We start from the raw sequence: 19443 nt of genomic DNA on the forward strand, positions 1-19443 counted from the left end.
TTCCTCATGCGTCTCTTGAGATCCATGAGTGGGCTCTCTTGTTTGCTCCATCCTTTTCTTAGTGATGGGCTTGTCCTCTTTAATGAGGATGTCTCCTTCTATGACAACTCCAGCTAAGTAGCATAGATGGCAAATGAGATGAGAAAAAGCTAGCCTTGCCAAGGTGGAGGGCTTTTCGGCTACTTTGTAGAGTTTTAGAGAGATGACTTCATGAACTTCTACTTCCTCTCCAATCATGATGCTATGGATCATGATGGCCCGATCCACAGTTACTTCGGACTGGTTGCTAGTGGGAATGATGGAACGTTGGATGAACTCCAACCATCCTCTAGCCACAGGCTTAAGGTCCAGTCTTCTCAATTGAACCGGTTTGCCTTTTGAGTCTCTTTTCTACTAAGCTCCTTCCACACATATGTCCATAAGGACATGGTCCAACCTTTGATCAAAGTTGACCCTTCTAGTGTAGGGGCGTGCATCTTCTTGCATTATAGGCAAGTTGAACGCCAACCTTATATTTTCCGGACTGAAATCTAAGCATTTTCCCCGAACCATTGCAAGATAATTCTTTGGATTTGGGTTCATACTTTGATCATGGTTCCTAGTGATCCATGCATTGGCATAGAACTCTTGAACCATTAAGATTCTGACTTGTTGAATGGGGTTGGTTAGAACTTTCCAACCTCTTCTTTGAATCTCATATCGGATTTCCGGATACTCATTTTTCTTGAGCATGAAAGGGACCTCAGGGATCACTTTCTTCTTGGCCACAACTTCATAGAAGTGGTCTTGATGGACCTTTGAGATGAATCTCTCCATCTCACATGACTCGGAGGTGGAAGCTTTTATCTTCCCTTTTCTCTTGCTAGAGGTTTCTCTGGTCTTAGGTGCCATAATGGTTATGGAAAAACAAAAAAAGCTATGCTTTTACCACACCAAACTTAGAATGTTGCTCATCCTCAAGCAAAAGAAGAAAGAATAGAAGAAGAAGAAGAAGAAATGGAGGAGAGGGAGAGAGAGGTGTATTCGGCCAGGAGGGAGAAGAGATGGTTGTGTTGTGTGAAAATGAAGAAGGAAAGAGGGGTTTATATAGGAGTGGGAGAAGGTAGTAGGTTCGGTCATTTAGGGTGGGTTTGGGTGGGAAAGAGATTTTAAATTTGAAGGTAGGTGGGGTTTATGGGGAAGAGTGGATGGATGTGAGTGGTGAAGAGGTGATACGGAAGAGAGATTGAGGTGATTGGTGAAAAGTTTTTGGGGAAGAGTGTTATTGGATTGTGTGAAGAAGAGAGAAGGTAAGTTGAGGTAGGTGGGGATCCTGTGGGGTCCACAGATCCTGAGGTGATCTTGTGGGGTCCACAGATCCTGAGGTGTCAAGGATTTATCATCCCTCACCAATTAGGCGTGTAAAACGCCCTCTGCATGCAATCCTAGCGTTTAACGCCAGATTGATGCTTGTTTCTGGCATTAAATGCCAGTTCTATGCTTGTTTTGGGCGTTCAACGCCAGTCTGCAGCATGTTTCTGGCGTTGAACGCCAGCCAGATGCTCCTTACTGGCGTTTAAACGCCAGTAAGCTCTTCCTCCAGGGTGTGCTGTTTCCTCTGCTATTTTTGATTCTGTTTTTAATTTTAGTATATGTTTTGTGACTCCACATGATCATGAACCTAATAAGACATAAAAGAACAATAAAAATATAGATAAATAAAAATTAGGTTGCCTCCCAATAAGCGCTTTTTTAATGTCAATAGCTTGACAGTAAGCTCTCATGGAGCTTCACATATATTCAGAGCATTGTTGGGACCTCCCAACACCAAACTTAGAGTTTGAATGTGGGGGTTCAACACCAAACTTAGATTTTGGTTGTGGCCTCCCAACACCAAACTTAAAGTTTGACTGTAGAGGCTTTGTTTGACTCTGTATTAAGAGAAGCTTTTCATGCTTCCTCTCCATGTTTACAGAAGGATAACCTTGAGCTTTAAACACAAGGTAGTCTCCATTCAATTGAAGGACTAGTTCACCTCTATCAACATCAATCACAGCTCCTGCTGTGGCTAGGAAGGGTCTTCCAAGGATGATGCATTCATCCTCCTCCTTCCTAGTGTCTAAGATTTTGAAATCAGCAGGGATGTAAAGGCCTTTAACCTTCACTAACACGTCCTCTACCAATCCTAAGCTTGTCTTACTGACTTGTCTGCCATCTGTAATGAGAAAGTGGCAGCTTGTACCTCAAAGATTCCCAATTTCTCCATTATAGAGAGTGGCATAAGATTTATACCTAACCCCAGGTCACACAGAGCCTTCTCAAAGGTCATGGTGCCTATGGTACAGGGTATTAAAAATTTACCAGGATCTTGTTTCTTTTGAGGTAAAGTTTGCTGAACCCATGTATTTAGTTCACTAATGAGCAATGGAGATTCATCTTCCCAAGTCTCATTACCAAACAACTTGGCATTCAGCTTCATGATGGCTCCGAGATATTGAGCAACTTGCTCTCCAGTTACATCTTCATCCTCTTCAGAGGAAGAATAGTTTTCAGAGCTCATGAATGGCAGAAGGAGGTTTAATGGAACCTCTATGGTCTCTATATGAGCCTCAGATTCCATTAGGTCCTCAATAGGGAACCCCTTCTTGTCTAGGAGACGTCCCATAAGGTCTTCCTCATTGGGATTCATGTCCTCCCCTTCCTCTCTAGGTTCGGCCATTTTGATTATGTCAATGGCCTTGTACTCTCTTTTCAGATTCTCTTCAGTATTGCTTGGGAGAGTACTAGGAGGAGTTTCAGTGATTTTCTTACTCAGCTGGCCCACTTGTGCCTCCAAATTTCTAATGGAGGACCTTGTTTCACTCATGAAACTTAAAGTGGTCTTAGACAGATCAGAAACTATGTTTGCTAAGATAGAGGTGCTCTACTCAGAATTTTCTGTCTATTGCTGAGAAGATGATGGAAAAGGCTTGCTATTGCTGAGCCTGTTTCTTCCACCATTATTAAAGCCTTGTTGGAGCATTTGTTGATCCTTCCATGAGAAATTTGGATGGTTTCTCCACGAGGAATTATAGGTGTTCCCATAGGGCTCACCCATGTAATTTACCTCTGCCATTACAGGGTTCTCAGGATCATAAGCTTCTTCTTGAGAAGATGCCTCTTTAGTACTGTTGGATGTATTTTGCCATCCATTCAGACTTTGAGAAATCATGTTGACTTGCTGAGTCAACATTTTGTTCTGAGCCAATATGGCATTCAGAGCATCAATTTCAAGAACTTCCTTCCTCTGAGGCGTCCCATTACTCACAGGATTCCTCTCAGAAGTGTACATGAATTGGTTATTTGCAACCATGTCAATGAGTTCCTGAGCTTCTACAGGCATTTTCTTTAGGTGAATGGATCCACCTGCAGAATAGTCCAGTGATATCTTGGAGAACTCATACAGACCATAATAGAATATATCCAGAATGGTCCACTCTGAAAGCATATCAGAAGGACACCTTTTGGTCATCTGCTTGTATCTTTCCCAAGCTTCATAGAGGGATTCACCATCTTTTTGTTTAAAGGTCTGAACATCCACTCTAAGCTTGCTCAACTTTTGAGGAGGAAAGAACTTAGCCAAGAAGGCCGTGACCAGCTTATCCCAAGAGTCTAGGCTATCTTTAGGTTGTGAGTCCAACTATGTTCTAGCTCTGTCTCTTACAGCAAAGGGGAAAATCATGAGCCTGTAGACTTCAGGATCTACTCCATTAGTCTTAACAGTCTCACAAATATGCAAGAACTCAGTTAAAAACTGATAGGAATCTTCTAATGGAAGTCCATGAAACTTGTAGTTCTGTTGCATTAGAGCAACTAGTTGAGGTTTCATCTCAAAATTATTTGCTCCGATGGAAGGGATTGAGATGCTTCTTCCATAAAAATTGGAAGTAGGTGTAGTATAATCACCAAGCATCCTTCTTGCGCCTCCACCATTGTTACTGGGTTCAGCCATGTCTTCTTTCTTGAGATTCTCTGTAAGGTTTTCTCTGGATTGTTGTGCTTTAGCTTCTCTTAGCTTTTTCTTTAGAGTCCTTTCAGGTTCAGGATCTGCTTCAATAAGAATGTCCTTGTCCTTGCTCCTGCTCATATGAAAAAGAAGAGAACAGAAAAGAAAGAGGAACCCTCTATGTCACAGTATAGAGATTCCTTTATGTGAGTAGAAGAATAAGAGAATAGAAGAGAAAAAAGGTAAGAATCCAAACACAAGGGGGAAGAGTGGATTCGAATTCTTGAGTAGAAGAGAGGTGTTAGTAGATAAATAAATAAATAGAAGAAGATGAGAGAGTGGAGTTTTCGAAAATTATTTTTGAAAATAGGTTAGTGATTTTCGAATATTAAGAGAAGAAATAAAATTAAAATTAAAATTTGAAATAATTAGTTAATTAAAAGAATTTTTGAAAAAGAGGAAGGAATGTTCGAAAATTAGAGAGAGAAAAGTAGTTAGGTGGTTTTGGAAAAGATAAGGAACAAACAAAAAGTCAATGAGTTAGTTGAAAAAGATTTGAAAATCAATTTTGAAAAGATAAGAAGTTTAGAAAAGAATTTGAAATTAAATTTTTGAAAAAGATATGATTGACAAGATATGATTGAAATTTGTTTTGAAAAAGATTTAATTTTTAAAATTAAAATTGATTACTTGACTAACAAGAAATTAAAAGATATGATTCTAGAATTTAAAGATTGAACCTTTCTTAACAAGAAAGTAACAAACTTCAAATTTTTGAATCAATCACATTAATTGTTAGTAAAGTTTTCGAAATTTTGAAATGAAATTAAGAAAAAAGATTTTGAAAATCAATTTTAAAAGAATTTTTGAAAATAAAAGAAAAATGAAAAAGATTTGATTTTTGAAAAAGATTTTGAAAAGATAGGATTTTTAAAATTGAAATCTTGACTTGACTAACAAGAAACAACTCATTTTAAAATTTTTTGACTAAGTCAACCCAAAGATTTCGAAATTTATGAGAGAAATAAAGGAAAGATATTTTTTTGATTTTTTTTGAATTTTTAATGAGGAGAGAGAAAAACACAAATATGACCCACAACATGAAAATGCAAGATCAAAACACATAATGCATGCAAGAACACTTTGAATGTCAAGATGAACACCAAGAACACATTGAAGATCATGATGAACATCAAGAACTTATTTTTGAAAAATTTTCAAAAAAAGAAAACATGCAAGACACCAAACTTAGAAAGTTTTAATGCTTAGACTCTATGAATGCAAAAATGCATATGAAAAATAACAAAAGACACAAAACAAGAAAATATGAAGATCAAACAAGAAGACTTATCAAGAACAACTTGAAGATCATGAAGAACACATGTATGAATTTTCGAAAAATGCACAAATTTTTTAAATATGCAATTGACATCAAACTTAAAAATTGACACTAGACTCAAACAAGAAACACAAAATTTTTTTGGTTTTTATGATTTTATTAATTTTTTTGGTTTTTATTTTTTTTTCAAAAATTGTTTTGGAAAACGAAAAAGAAAAGAAAAATTTTTGAAAGATTTTTGAAAACTTGTTGAAAAGAAAATAAAAAGAAAATTACCTAATTTGAGCAACAAGATAAACTGTCAGTTGTCCAAACTCGAACAATCCCCGACAACGGTGCCAAAAACTTGGTGCATGAAATTGTGATCTTTAACAATGGTGCTCAACTTGGTATGCGCATTTCTAACTCAGCACTTTCTTCACAACTTTGCATCACTAACCAGCAAGTGTACTGGGTCGTCCAAGTAATAAACCTTACGTGAGTATGGGTTGGTCCCACAGAGATTGTTGGTATGAAGTAAGCTATGGTCATCTTGTAAATCTCATTTAGGCGGATTCAATTGGTTATAATGGTTTTGAAAGAGATACTTATGTAAATCCTTGGTGTAAATTTAAGATAAGTGTATGGAGATCCTTTGTCCCTTCTGAATCTCTGCTTTCTTACTGCCTTCATCCAATCCTTTATACTCCTTTCCATGGCAAGCTGTATGTAGGGCATCACCGTTGTCAATGGCTACTTCCCATCCTCTCAGTGAAAATGGTCCAAATGCTCTATCACAACACAGCTAATCATCTGTCGGTTCTCGATCATGTCGGAATAGAATCCATTGATTCTTTTACGTCTGTCACTACGCCCAACAATTGCGAGTTTGAAGCTCGTCACAGTCATTCAATCCCTGAATCCTACTCGGAATACCACAGACAAGGTTTACACTTTTCGGATTCTCAAGAATGGCTGCCAAAGGGTTCTAGCTTATACCACGAAGATCCTAATTAAGGAATCCAAGAGATACACGCTCGTTCTAAGGTAGAACGGAAGTGGTTGTCAGTCACGTGTTCATAGGTGAGAATGATGATGAGCGTCACATAATCATCACATTCATCATGTTCTTGGGTGCGAATGAATATCTTAGAACAAGAATAAGCTGAATTGAATAGAAGAACAATAGTAATTGCATTAATACTCGAGGTACAGCAGAGCTCTACACCTTAATCTATGGTGTGTAGAAACTCCACCGTTGAAAATACATAAGTGATGGTCCAGGCATGCCGAGAGGCCAACCTCCAAAACGTGATCAATAGTCTCCTAAGATGAACAATAAATTAAAACTGAGACCAAAGATGTCTAATACAATAGTAAAATGTCCTATTTATACTAGACTAGTTACTAGGATTTACAAAAATAAGTCTAAATGCAGAAATCTACTTCCGGGGCCCACTTTGGTGTGTGCTTGGGCTGAGCTTGAGCTTTACACGTGCAGAGGCTTCTTTTGGAGTTAAACGCCAAGTTGTAACGTGTTTTTGGCGTTTAACTCTGGTTCGTGACGTGTTTCTGGCGTTTGACTCCAGAATGCAGCATGGAACTGGCGTTGAACGCCAGTTTGCATCATCTTGATTCGAATAAAGTATGGACTATTATATATTGATGTAAAGCTCTGGATGTCTACTTTCTAACGCCATTGAGATCGCGCCATTTGGAGTTTTGTAGCTCTAGAAAATCTATTTCGAGTGCAGGGAGGTCAGAATCCAATAGCATCAGCAGTCCTTTGTCAGCCTCCTATCAGATTTTTGCTCAGGTCCCTCAATTTCAGCCAGAAAATACCTGAAATCACAGAAAAACACACAAACTCATAGTAATGTCCAAAAATATGAATTTTTCATAAAAACTAATAAAACATCCCTAAAAGTAGCTAGATCCTACTAAAAACTACCTAAAAATAATACCAAAAAGCGTATAAATTATCCGCTCATCAGATATCTTCCGGGAACACCTCCGGAAAGTCTCTAACCACCAAGATCTGATCTAAGTCCTGGGTATCACCCGAAGCATTAGCAGTTAGCAAGATGTAACCCTGACACTCCTCCCCACTACAGTGCACCATTACAGAGCTCAGATAATATCCCGCAACTACCACCGCTCCATTTTCTCCTTCCGGCATAAACCGAATTGACTGCTCAAAGCAATCCAATAAAACCCGATTCTTCAACTACCAATCAAACCCCAAAATCATCTCCAACCCAACCATTGGTAAACAGATTAAATCATGCACAAAGTCTCTATCCTCAAGCTTGAATCCTACTTGCCTACAACCTGACCTAGTCATAACTGTCTGATGCAGAGTATGTACATGCAGATCAAAAGGTAACTCTGACACTTTCAAGTCTAATTCCTCAACTTTAGCAAACAAAATAAATGAATGTGAAGCTCCAATATCATACAATGCAATTAATTTTTTATCACCAATAAGACATATACATCTCATAAAAGGATCCGCCTTGGAAGCATCCTTGGTGTTCACAGCAAAGACTCGACCTTGATGCTGACCTTGACCTGCATTCTGATTCCTCCCACGAGTGCAATCCCTCGCAATGTGGCCAGGCAACCCACAATTGAAGCATCCACCTAAACCAATCTTGTATGAGTCATAAGAGTGAAAACGCCCACAACGCACACAACTCAAATCCGGAGAAATCTTACTCTGATTTCCTCTCCCCTTAGCATACTGAAACTGATTCTGATTGTTCTTTCTGAAGCCTCCCTGACCTTGAGGTGCATATCCTCCTCTTTTGAAGCTTTGACCTCTAGGATGGAAATACTTGCCATGCCCCTGACTAGAGCTCCCTCCATGAGTGTCCTTGGACGCCGCCACGGTCTTGGCATACTCTTCCACTACTCTAGCCTTGTTCACTAAGTCGGAGAAGACACGGATCTCCATAGGAGCCACAATAGTCATAATATTATCCTTTAGCCCCCTTTGGTATTAACATACTTCCAACTCTCATAAGTCTCCGAGGCCTCTGACATACCCTAGAAAACCTACAGAGTTCCTCAAACTTGCTTGTGTAATCCGCCACAGATAGGGAACCTTGCTTTAGCTACATCAGTTCCATCTCCTTTGCTTCCCTTGCAGACTCAGGGAAGTACTTCTTATAGAAGGCCGTTTGGAACACCTCCCACGGAATGTCAGCGTTTTGAAGCTGTAGCAAGCGATACTTTGCTTGCCACCAGGGTTAGGCTTCTCCTGCTAGCTGATAAGCAGCAAACTCGACATATTGATTGATGGGAACATGCTGCACCTGTAAAGCACGCTCTATAGCCTGGAACCAGTTGTCCGCTTCCGTAGGATTAGTTGACCCTCGGAAAGTTGGCGTATGAACCTTGAGGAACGTCACCAAGGTCATCGAAACACATCCCATGTTATCGCCGTTTCCCTCATCATTATCATTGGCATTTCTTTCACCATTCCTATTGCCATTCCCAGCCAGTTGGCTTAATCTCTGCACAGCTTACAGAGTTGCAGCAGTATTAGCTTCCATGGTATTAGCAAGATTTGCTATTGCCTCTATGAATTTAGCATGATTGTTAGCTGGTTGCTCATTCCTACTCTCTCGTGAACGTGCTCGACCTCGTCCGCGAGTAGCCATGTAGGATTCCTGTCTACACCAAACAATCGATATCAAGGTGATCAGTCTCAATACCAAAAGTCTAGTGCTTCAATTTTCCCAAACAGGCACTCCCAAACAAGCATGCTATGCAATATCAATTAGATAACCTAATAGCATCAAAGAAAAGACACATAGAGTATGCAATGAAGCACAACCGGTCTATCCCTCAGGCTCACAAGAACGAACCGCTCTGATATCACTAAATGTAACACCCTAATTAGCCTAAACCTTACCTCGCGTCGTAAAGCAAAGGCTAATTAGAGATTACGATAGTTCTAAGCTCATACATAATATATATAGAAGGAATAGTATAATCTAGAAGCCCGATGAAAGATATAGGTCAAAAATCGGATTTCAAAAGCACAAAACATACTAACGAAGCTACTAACTTAAAGCACAAGATACAAATAAAGTATATCAAAATATAATAGTATAACATCATAAGAACCTAGCCACGGCTCGCGGAGTTTAAGCCGGCTAGCCATATACAGATCATGCATGAATTCAGACAGTAAAAATAGCTCATACAAGTTTTGTTCTCTCAATACAAGCCTCTAGGCAAAGCAAAATACAAAAGTGAGAGACATATACAAAATAACTCAAAATGACTCAAAGGAAGTATCCAGATGCTCCACTTCTGTCACCAACCAAACAACTCACCGAAGTGGGTTGCGACCTGCATCTGAAAAACACAACAGAAATATGGTATGAGAGCCAGAGATTCTCATTATGGTAACAGTGCCCAGTAATGTAGGATATAAGATCCCGGGACGCTAAAGGCAATCCTAAGCTCCATATCCGTCACAAGATTCAAACTTAAAGCATACTAAAAAAGTTATTCATAATATAAACCTTAACATAATAAACCGGGTAGTCTATCTTAGGTGATTTCTATTCTAACCAACACAGCTGTCCCACAGCCTTCACCAACTGATGAGCGGATAATTTGTATGCTTTTTGGCATTGTTTTTAGTATGTTTTTAGTATGATTTAGTTAGATTTTAGTATATTTTTATTATTTTTTAGCTAAAATTCACTTTTCTGGACTTTACTATGAGTTTGGGTGTTTTTCTGTGATTTCAGGTATTTTCTGGCTGAAATTGAGGGTCCTGAGCAAAAATCTGATTCCGAGACCAAAAAGGACTGCTGATGCTGTTGGATTCTGACCTCCCTGCACTCGAAGAGAATTTTCTGGAGCTACAGAAGCCCAATTGGCACGTTCTCAACGGCGTTGGAAAGTAGACATCCTGGGATTTCCAGCAATATATGATAGTCTATACTTTGCCCAAGATTTGATGGCCCAAACCGGCGTGGCAAATCAGCCTCAGAAATTCCAGCGTTAAACGCCGGAACTGGCATAAAACTTGGAGTTAAACGCCCAAACTGGCATGAAAGCTGGCGTTTAACTCCAGAAAAGGTCTCTACACGAAAATGCTTCATTTCTCAGCCCAAGCACACACCAAGTGGATCCAGAAGTGGATTTTTACATCATTTACTCATTTCTGTACACCCTAGGCTACTAGTTCACTATTAATAGGATCTTTTGACATTGTATCTGTACCTTATGACCTCATGACACTTTACACCCTTCTTTGTGTACTCTCCACGGCATGAGTCTCTAAACCCCATGGTTGGGGGTGAGGAGCTCTGCTGTGTCTTGATGGATTAATGCAAATTACTACTGTTTCTCATTCAATCATGCTTGCTTCCATTCTAAGATAATACTTGTTCTTAACCCGGATGAATGTGATGATCCGTGACAATCATCATCATTCTCAACTATGAACGTGTGCCTGACAACCACCTCCGTTCTACCTTAGATTAAGTAGTTATCTCTTGGATTCTTTAACCGGAATCTTCGTGGTATAAGCTAGAACTGAGGGCAGCATTCAAGGGAATCCGGAAGGTCTAAACCTTGTCCGTGGTATTCTGAGTAGGATTCAATGACTGAATGACTGTGACGTGCTTCAAACTCCTGAAGGCGGGGCGTTAGTGACAGACGCAAAAGAATCATTGGATTCTATTCCGGCCTGATTGAGAACCGACAGATGAATTCCGCTATGCTGTGACAGAGCATATGCAATCGCTTTCACTGAAAGGATGGGAGGTAGCCATTGACAATGGTGAAACCCTGCATACAGCTTGCCATGGAAGGAGACCTGCGTGTTTGAAGAAGAAGACAGTAGGAAAGCAGAGATTCAGAAGATGGAGCATCTCCAAACCTCAACCTATTCTCCATTACTGCAAAACAAGTAATCATTTCATGTTCTTTTGCTTTTCACAATCAATCCTGATAATTTCTGATATCCTGACTAAGATTTACAAGATAACCATAGCTTGCTTCAAGCCGACAATCTTTGTGGATCAACCCTTGCTCACGCAAGGTATTACTTGGACGACCCAGTACACTTGCTGGTTAGTTGTGCGGAGTTGCAAAAGTGTGATTGCAATTTCGTGCACCAAGTTTTTGGCGCCGTTGCCGGGGATTGTTGAGTTTGGACAACTGACGGCTTATCTTGTTGCTTAGATTAGGACGGTTTTATTTTTGTTGGTTTAGAGTCTTTTAGTTGAGTCTAGTTTCATATTCTAAGTTTGGTGTCAATTGCATGCTTTTGCTTTTCTTTTAATTTTCGATTTTTGAATGTTCTTAGTCCCTTTTTGATTTATAAAAATTCTAAGTTTGGTGTCCTCTTTGTGTTTTTCCCTTAAAAATTTTCGAAAACTGTGTGTTTGATTTTCTAAAAATTTTAAGTTTGGTGTCTTTTTGTGTTTTTCTCTTTCCTCTTTTCAAAATCAAATCTTTTTCATAAAAATTTTTCAATCATATCTTCTTAATTGCTATTTTCAAAATCTTTTTAATTGACTAATTGATTCAGTTTTCAATTTGCTTTGATCTTATTTTCTTTTTGATTTTCGAATTTTTTATTTTAATTTTACTTTATTTTGTCTTATTTTATTTTAATTTTTTTTCGTTAATTCAAAAAAAAAAAAAAACAAAATTTATCTGTTTGCAATCGTTATGATTTCCCTTTTGTCCATTATGGACCTAAGTGGGATTAATCAGTCCAAAAGGACTCTGGGGTCATATGCTAACCCCATTACAGCTGCATATGGGAGTAGCATCTGTACACCTCCCATCAAAGCAAGCAGCTTTGAGCTAAATCCTCAACTCATTATCATAGTGCAGCAAAACTGCCAGTATTCCGGTCTTCCACAGGAAGAACCTACTGAGTTTCTGGCACAGTTTTTACAAATTGCTGACACAGTACATGATAAAGAGGTAGATCAGGATGTCTACAGACTATTACTGTTTCCATTTGCTGTAAAAGATCAAGCTAAAAGGTGGTTGAATAACCAACCTACAGCAAGCATAAAGACATGGAAACAGTTGTCAGACAAATTTCTGAATCATTTTTACCCTCCAAAGAGGATGACACAGCTAAGGCTGGACATCCAAGGCTTTAAACAAGAGGATAATGAATCCCTTTATAATGCCTGGGAGAGGTATAGAGGTATGCTAAGGAAATGTCCCTCTGAAATGTTTTCAGAGTGGGTACAGTTAGACATTTTCTACTATGGGCTTACAGAAAAAGCTCAGACGTCTTTAGACCACTCAGCTGGTGGATCTATACACATGATGAAGACAATTGAAGAAGCTCAAGAGCTTATAGACACTGTTGCTAGAAACCAATATTTGTACTCTAGCAATGAGGTCTCTCCAAAAGAGGAAGTCATGACAGTAGTCACTGACCCTAGTCCTCAAGAATAGATAATTGAGCTTAATCAACAACTGCTCCTGATGACAGAACAGTTAGCAGACTTTAAAGAGATGCTCCATGAAACTAAAGTTGCTAACAAGAGCATAGAACTGCAGTTGAATCAAGCAAAACAGCAAATATCTAAACAGATAACAGAGGAATGTCAAGCAGTTCAATTGAGGAGTGGGAAGACCCTGAATAACACTGCTCAAAGGAGTAAAAAGCCAAACAAGGAACAATTGACAGAGGACAACCAAACCACTGTTCAAAATCCCTCTGAGGACAGTAAGAGCCCAGAGAGGAATGTCATTGGCGTTCAAACGCCAGAAAGGGAAGGAAAGCTGGCGTTAAACGCCCATTCCTTGCCCAGTTCTGGCGTTCAAACGCCAGAAAAGGGGGAAAAGCTGGCGTTAAACGCCCAATTTCCACCCAATCCTGGCGTTCAGACGCCTAGGGAGAATCAGACACCTGAGAGTGCTGACAGTAATCCCTCTAACAAGGCTTCTTCAACCACTTCTGTAAGGAATAAACCTGCAGCATCTAAGGTTGAAGAATATAAAGCCAAGATGCCTTATCCTCAGAAACTCCGCCAAACGGAGCAAGATAAGCAATTTGCCCGCTTTGCAGACTATCTAAGGACTCTTGAAATAAAGATTCCGTTTGCAGAGGCACTTGAGCAAATACCTTCTTAGGCTAAATTCATGAAAGAAATCTTAAGTCATAAGAAGGATTGGAGAGAAACTGAAAAAGTGTTTCTCACTGAAGAATGCAGTGCAGTCATATTAAAGAGCTTACCAGAAAAGCTTCAAGATCCAGGGAGCTTTATGATACCATGCACATTAGAAGGTGCTTGCACCAAGACAGCTCTATGTGATCTTGGAGCAAGCATCAATCTAATACCTGCATCCACTATCAGAAAGCTTGGGTTGACTGGAGAAGTCAAACCAACCCGGATATGCCTTCAACTTGCTGATGGCTCCATTAAATACCCATCAGGCATAATTGATGACATGATTGTCAAGGTTGGGCCATTTGTCTTTCCAACTGACTTTGTGGTGCTGGAAATGGAGGAGCACAAGAGTGCAACTCTCATTCTAGGAAGACCTTTCCTAGCAACTGGACGAACTCTCATTGATGTACAAAAAGGGGAAGTCACCTTGAGAGTCAATGAGGATGAGTTCAAGTTGAATGCTGTAAAAGCTATGCAGCATCCAGATACACCAAATGACTGCATGGGCGCTGACATTATTGACTCTCTGGTAGAAGAGATCAATATGGCTGAAAGCCTAGAATCAGAGCTTGAGGACATCTTCAAAGATGCTCAACCTGATCAAGAAGAACTAGAGGAGGCAAAGGAATTTTCGAAAATTCCTCAGGAGGAGGATAAGCCTCCCAAGCCTGAACTCAAACCACTACCACCATCCCTGAAATATGCATTTCTGGGAGAGGGTGACACGTTTCCAGTGATTATAAGCTCTGCTTTAAATTCACAGGAAGAGGAAGCACTGATTCAAGTGCTAAGGACACACAAGACAGCTCTTGGGTGGTCCATAAGTGATCTTAAGGGTTGATGAGTGGATAATTTGTATACTTTTTGGCATTGTTTTTAGTATGTTTTTAGTATGATCTAGTTAGATTTTAGTATATTTTTATTAGTTTTTAGTTAAAATTCACTTTTCTGGACTTTACTATGAGTTTGTGTGTTTTTCTGTGATTTCAGGTATTTTCTGGCTGAAATTGAGGGACCTGAGCAAAAATCTGATTCTGAGACCAAAAAGGACTGCAGATGCTGTTGGATTCTGACCTCCCTGCACTCGAAGTGGATTTTCTGGAGCTACAGAAGCCCAATTGGCGCGCTCTCAACGGCGTTGGAAAGTAGACATCCTGGGCTTTCCAGCAATATATGATAGTCCATACTTTGCTCAAGATTTGATGGCTCAAACCGGCGCTCAAAGTCACCTCAAGAAATCCCAGCGTTAAACGCTGGAACTGGCACCCAAATGGGAGTTAAACGCCCAAACTGGCACTAAAGCTGGCGTTTAACTCCAAGAAGAGTCTCTGCACGAAAAATGCTTCATTGCTCAGCCCAAGCACACACCAAGTGGGCCCGGAAGAGGATTTTTATGTCATTTACTCATTTCTGTACACCTTAGGCTACTAGTTTTCTATAAGTAGGACCTTTGACTATTGTATTAGAAATCTTTTGATCACTTGAGATCTCTAGATCATCTTTGGACATTTTAGTTCTTAGATCATTGGGAGGCTGGCCATTCGGCCATGCCTAGACCTTATGCTTATGTATTTTCAACGGTGGAGTTTCTACACACCATAGATTAAGGTGTGGAGCTCTACTGTACCTCGAGTATTAATGCAATTACTATTGTTCTTCCATTCAATTCCGCTTGTTCTTTATCCAAGATATCACTTGTTCTTCAACTTGATGAAGGTGATGATTGACACTCATCATCATTCTCTCCCATGAACAAAGTGACTGACAACCACTCTTGTTCTACAAGCGTTCAAGGCTCTAGTGAATATCTCTTGGATTCCTGATTGCACGATGCATGGTTGATCGCCTGACAACCGAGTGCTCGCCTGACAAACGAGCCAACCATTCCGTGAGATCAGAGTCTTCGTGGTATAGGCGAGAACTGATGGCGGCATTCAAGAGAATCCGGAAGGTCTAAACTTGTCTGTGGTATTCTGAGTAGGATTCAATGACTGAATGACTGTGACGTGCTTCAAACTCCTGAAGGCGGGGCGTTAGTGACAGACGCAAAAGAATCACTGGATTCTATTCCGGCCTGATTGAGAACCGACAGATGAATTCCGCTATGCTGTGACAGAGCATATGCAATCGCTTTCACTGAGAGGATGGGAGGTAGCCACTGACAACGGTGAAACCCTTGCTTAAGCTTGCCATGGAAAGGAGTAAGAAGGATTGGATGAAGACAGTAGGAAAGCAGAGAGACGGAAGGGAAGGCATCTTCATGCGCTTATCTGAAGTTCCTACCAATGAATTACATAAGTATCTCTATCTTTATCTCTATGTTATTTTCGTTCATCACCATTATACATTTGAGTTTGCCTGACTAAGATTTACAAGATGACCATAGCTTGCTTCAATACTAACAATCTCCGTGGGATCGACCCTTACTCGCGTAAGGTTTATTACTTGGACGACCCAGTGCACTTGCTGGTTAGTTGTGCGAAGTTGTGTAATGCCATGGTATTGAGCTACCAAGTTTTTGGAGCCATTACCGGGGATTATGAGAGTTGTGAAAAAGTATTGTTCACAATTTCGCGCACCAAGTTTTTGGCGCCGTTGCCGGGGATTGTTCAAGTTTTGAGCAAGCTTTTGGTAACATCAGTGCCAAGATCCGGCAATAACACCAAGTTTTTGGCGTTATTGCCAGGGATTGTTTAAGTTTGGACAACTGACGGTTCATCTTGTTGCTTAGATTAGGTATTTATTTTTTTCGAAATTCTTGAAGATGAATTCTAGAGTTTCATGATGATTTGTTGAAATCTGGCTGGCTGAGAAGCCATGTCTAATCTCATTGGACCGAGGTTTCAACTTATCACCACAAGAGCTTGTTGATTTTTTATCAATCTTGCTTTTGGAGCAGTGATCTGCTAAGGCTTGGCTGGCCTTTGGCCATGTCTAGTGTTTTGGACCGAAGCTTTCTTTGAAAGCTTGGCTGGCTGTAAAGCCATGTCTAATTTCTGGACCGGAGTCTTAGACTAGCATTGCACTGATTCCTGGAATTCTCATTAAGAATTTTGATACTTTTTCCACTTAATTTTCGAAAAACACAAAAAAAAATTCAAAAAAATCATAAAATCCAAAAATATTTCTTGTTTGAGTCTAGTGTCTCATCATAAGTTTGGTGTCAATTGCATGCATTCATATGTCTAAGTGATCTTCAAGATGTTCTTGATGATTTACTTGCTCTGATCTTTGAATTCAATTTGACTTGATTGTTTTGTGTGTCTCATATGCATTTTCATTTTGTTAGTGTCAGTAGTATACAAACTGCTAAGTTTGGTGTCTTGCATGCATTGTTATTTGATTCTTGTTGCATTTTGGTTTGTCCTTATTATTAAAAATCCAAAAATATTTTTAAATTGTGTCTTTTCAAGTCAATAATACAGAGAATTGAAGATTCAGAACATACAGCAGAGGAATTGCACAGAAAAAGCTGGGCGTTCAAAACGCCCAGTGAAGAAGGACAGACTGGCGTTTAAACGCCAGCCAGGGTACCTGGTTGGGTGTTTAACGCCCAAAAGGGTAGCATTTTGGGCGTTAAACGCCAGAATGGATACCATTCTGGGCGTTTAACGCCAGGATGGCTAGAAGGAAGATTTTGTTTTCAAATCAAATTTTTTTTCTAAGTTTTCAAAATCTTTTCAAAATCAAATCTTTTTCAAATCAATTTTCCAATCAAATCTTTTTCAAAACCAATTTCTTTCCATTTTTAAAGATACTTACTATCAATCAATGATTTGATTCAACATTTCAAGTATGTTGCCTTTTCTGTTGAGAAAGGTTTAATGTTTGAATCATATCTTTTCTTGCTAGTCAAGTTTTTAATTTTCAAATCAAATCTTTTTTTAAAATGTTTTTCAAATTATATTTTCTCAATCACATTTTTTTATCAATTATATCTTCTTAACCACATCTTTTTCAAAATAGTTTTCAATCAAATCTTTTTGATTTCTAACTTCAAAATCTTTTTCAAAAATCACTTGATTTCTTTTCCATTTTCATTTTCGAAAATTAAGTAATGTTTTTCAAAAATGTTTTCAAATTTCCCACTTAATTTTCGAAAATTACTTCCCTCCTTCTCACATCCTTCTATTTATGGACTAACACTATCCCTTAATGCAAAATTCGAACTCCATCTCCTTTGATAAGTTCGAATTTTCCACTTCTGTCTTCTACTCTTCTTTTCCTCTGACACCTAAAGGAATCTCTATACTGTGACATAGAGGATTCCACATTTTCTTGTTTCCTTCTCTTTCTTATGAGCAGGAGCAAAGACAAAGGCATTCTTGTTGAGGCTGATCCTGAACCTGAAAGGACCTTGAAGAGAAAGCTAAGAGAAGCCAAAGCACAACTCTCTTTAGAGAACCTGAACGAATTCTTCAAGGAAGAAGAACTCATGGCAGCCGAAAACAACAACAATGCCAACAATGCAAGGAAGGTGCTGGGTGACTTTACTGCACCTACTCCCGACTTCTATGGGAGAAGCATCTCTATCCCTGCCATTGGAGCAAACAACTTTGAGCTTAAGCCTCAATTAGTTTCTCTAATGCAACAGAATTGCAAGTTCCATGGACTTCCATTGGAAGATCCTCATCAGTTTTTAGCTGAGTTCTTGCAAATCTGTGACACTGTCAAGACTAATGGGGTTGACCCTGAGGTCTATAGACTGATGCTATTCCCCTTTGCTGTAAGAGACAGAGCTAGAACATGGTTGGACTCTCAACCTAAAGAAAGCCTGGACTCTTGGGAAAAGCTAGTCAATGCCTTCTTGGCAAAGTTCTTTCCACCTCAAAAATTGAGTAAGCTTAGAGTGGAAGTCCAAACCTTCAGACAGAAGGAAGGAGAATCCCTCTATGAAGCTTGGGAAAGATACAAACAATTGATCAGAAAGTGTCCCACTGATATGCTTTCTGAATGGAGCATCATAGGTATTTTCTATGATGGTCTCTCTGAATTGTCCAAGATGTCTTTGGATAGCTCTTCTGGAGGATCTCTTCATCTGAAGAAGACGCCTACTGAAGCTCAAGAACTGATTGAAATGGTTGCAAATAACCAATTCATGTACACTTCTGAAAGAAGTCCTGTGAACAATGGGACTAGTCAGAAGAAAGGAGTTCTTGAGATTGACACTCTGAATGCCATATTGGCTCAGAACAAAATATTGACTCAACAAGTCAATTTGATTTCTCAAAGTCTGTCTGGAATGCGAAATGCACCAAGCAGTACTAAGGAAGCTTCATCTGAGGAAGAAGCTTATGATCCTGAGAACCCTTCAATAGAAGAGGTGAATTACATGGGAGAACCCTATGGAAACACCTACAATCCTTCATGGAGGAATCATCCAAATCTTTCATGGAAGGATCAACAGAGACCTCAACAAGGTTTCAATAACAATAATGGTGGAAGGAACAGGTTTAGCAATAGCAAGCCTTTTCCATCATCTTCTCAGCAACAGACAGAGAGCTCTAAGCAGAATATCTCTGACTTAGCAACCATGGTCTCTGATCTAATCAAAACCACTCAAAGTTTCATGACTGAAACTAGGTCTTCCATTAGAAACTTGGAAGGACAAGTGGGTCAGCTGAGCAAGAAAATTACTGAACTCCCTCCAAGTACTCTCCCAAGCAATACAGAAGAAAATCCAAAAGGAGAGTGCAAAGCCATCAACTTGGCCGAATCCTGGGAGGGAGAAGAGGCAGTGAACGCCACTGAGGAAGGCCTCACTGGGCGTCCACTGGCCTCCAATGAGTTCCCCAATGAGGAACCATGGGAATCTGAGGCTCAAGATGAGACCATAGAGATTCCATTGGACTTACTTCTGCCATTCATGAGCTCTGATGAGTATTCTTCCTCTGAAGAGGATGAGTATGTCACTGAGGAGCAAGTTGCTAAATACCTTGGAGCAATCATGAAGCTGAATGACAAGTTATTTGGAAATGAGACTTGGG

At 39.6% G+C, this 19443-nt stretch overlaps 2 non-coding genes across 2 annotated transcripts; one reads left to right on the forward strand and one right to left on the reverse strand.

Annotated features, from left to right (window-relative positions):
- Positions 1-3460: 3460 nt before the first annotated feature.
- LOC112718614 (small nucleolar RNA R71) lies at positions 3461-3568 on the forward strand. The gene has a single exon (XR_003160946.1). It is a non-coding gene; the product is annotated as a small nucleolar RNA R71 (small nucleolar RNA).
- A 14728-nt stretch (positions 3569-18296) lies between these two features.
- Positions 18297-18404, reverse strand: LOC112718978 (small nucleolar RNA R71). The gene has a single exon (XR_003161303.1). It is a non-coding gene; the product is annotated as a small nucleolar RNA R71 (small nucleolar RNA).
- Positions 18405-19443: the final 1039 nt, after the last annotated feature.

Source organism: Arachis hypogaea, chromosome 10 (genome assembly GCF_003086295.3).
Source record: "Arachis hypogaea cultivar Tifrunner chromosome 10, arahy.Tifrunner.gnm2.J5K5, whole genome shotgun sequence".
In the NCBI taxonomy this organism is placed as follows: domain Eukaryota; kingdom Viridiplantae; phylum Streptophyta; class Magnoliopsida; order Fabales; family Fabaceae; genus Arachis; species Arachis hypogaea.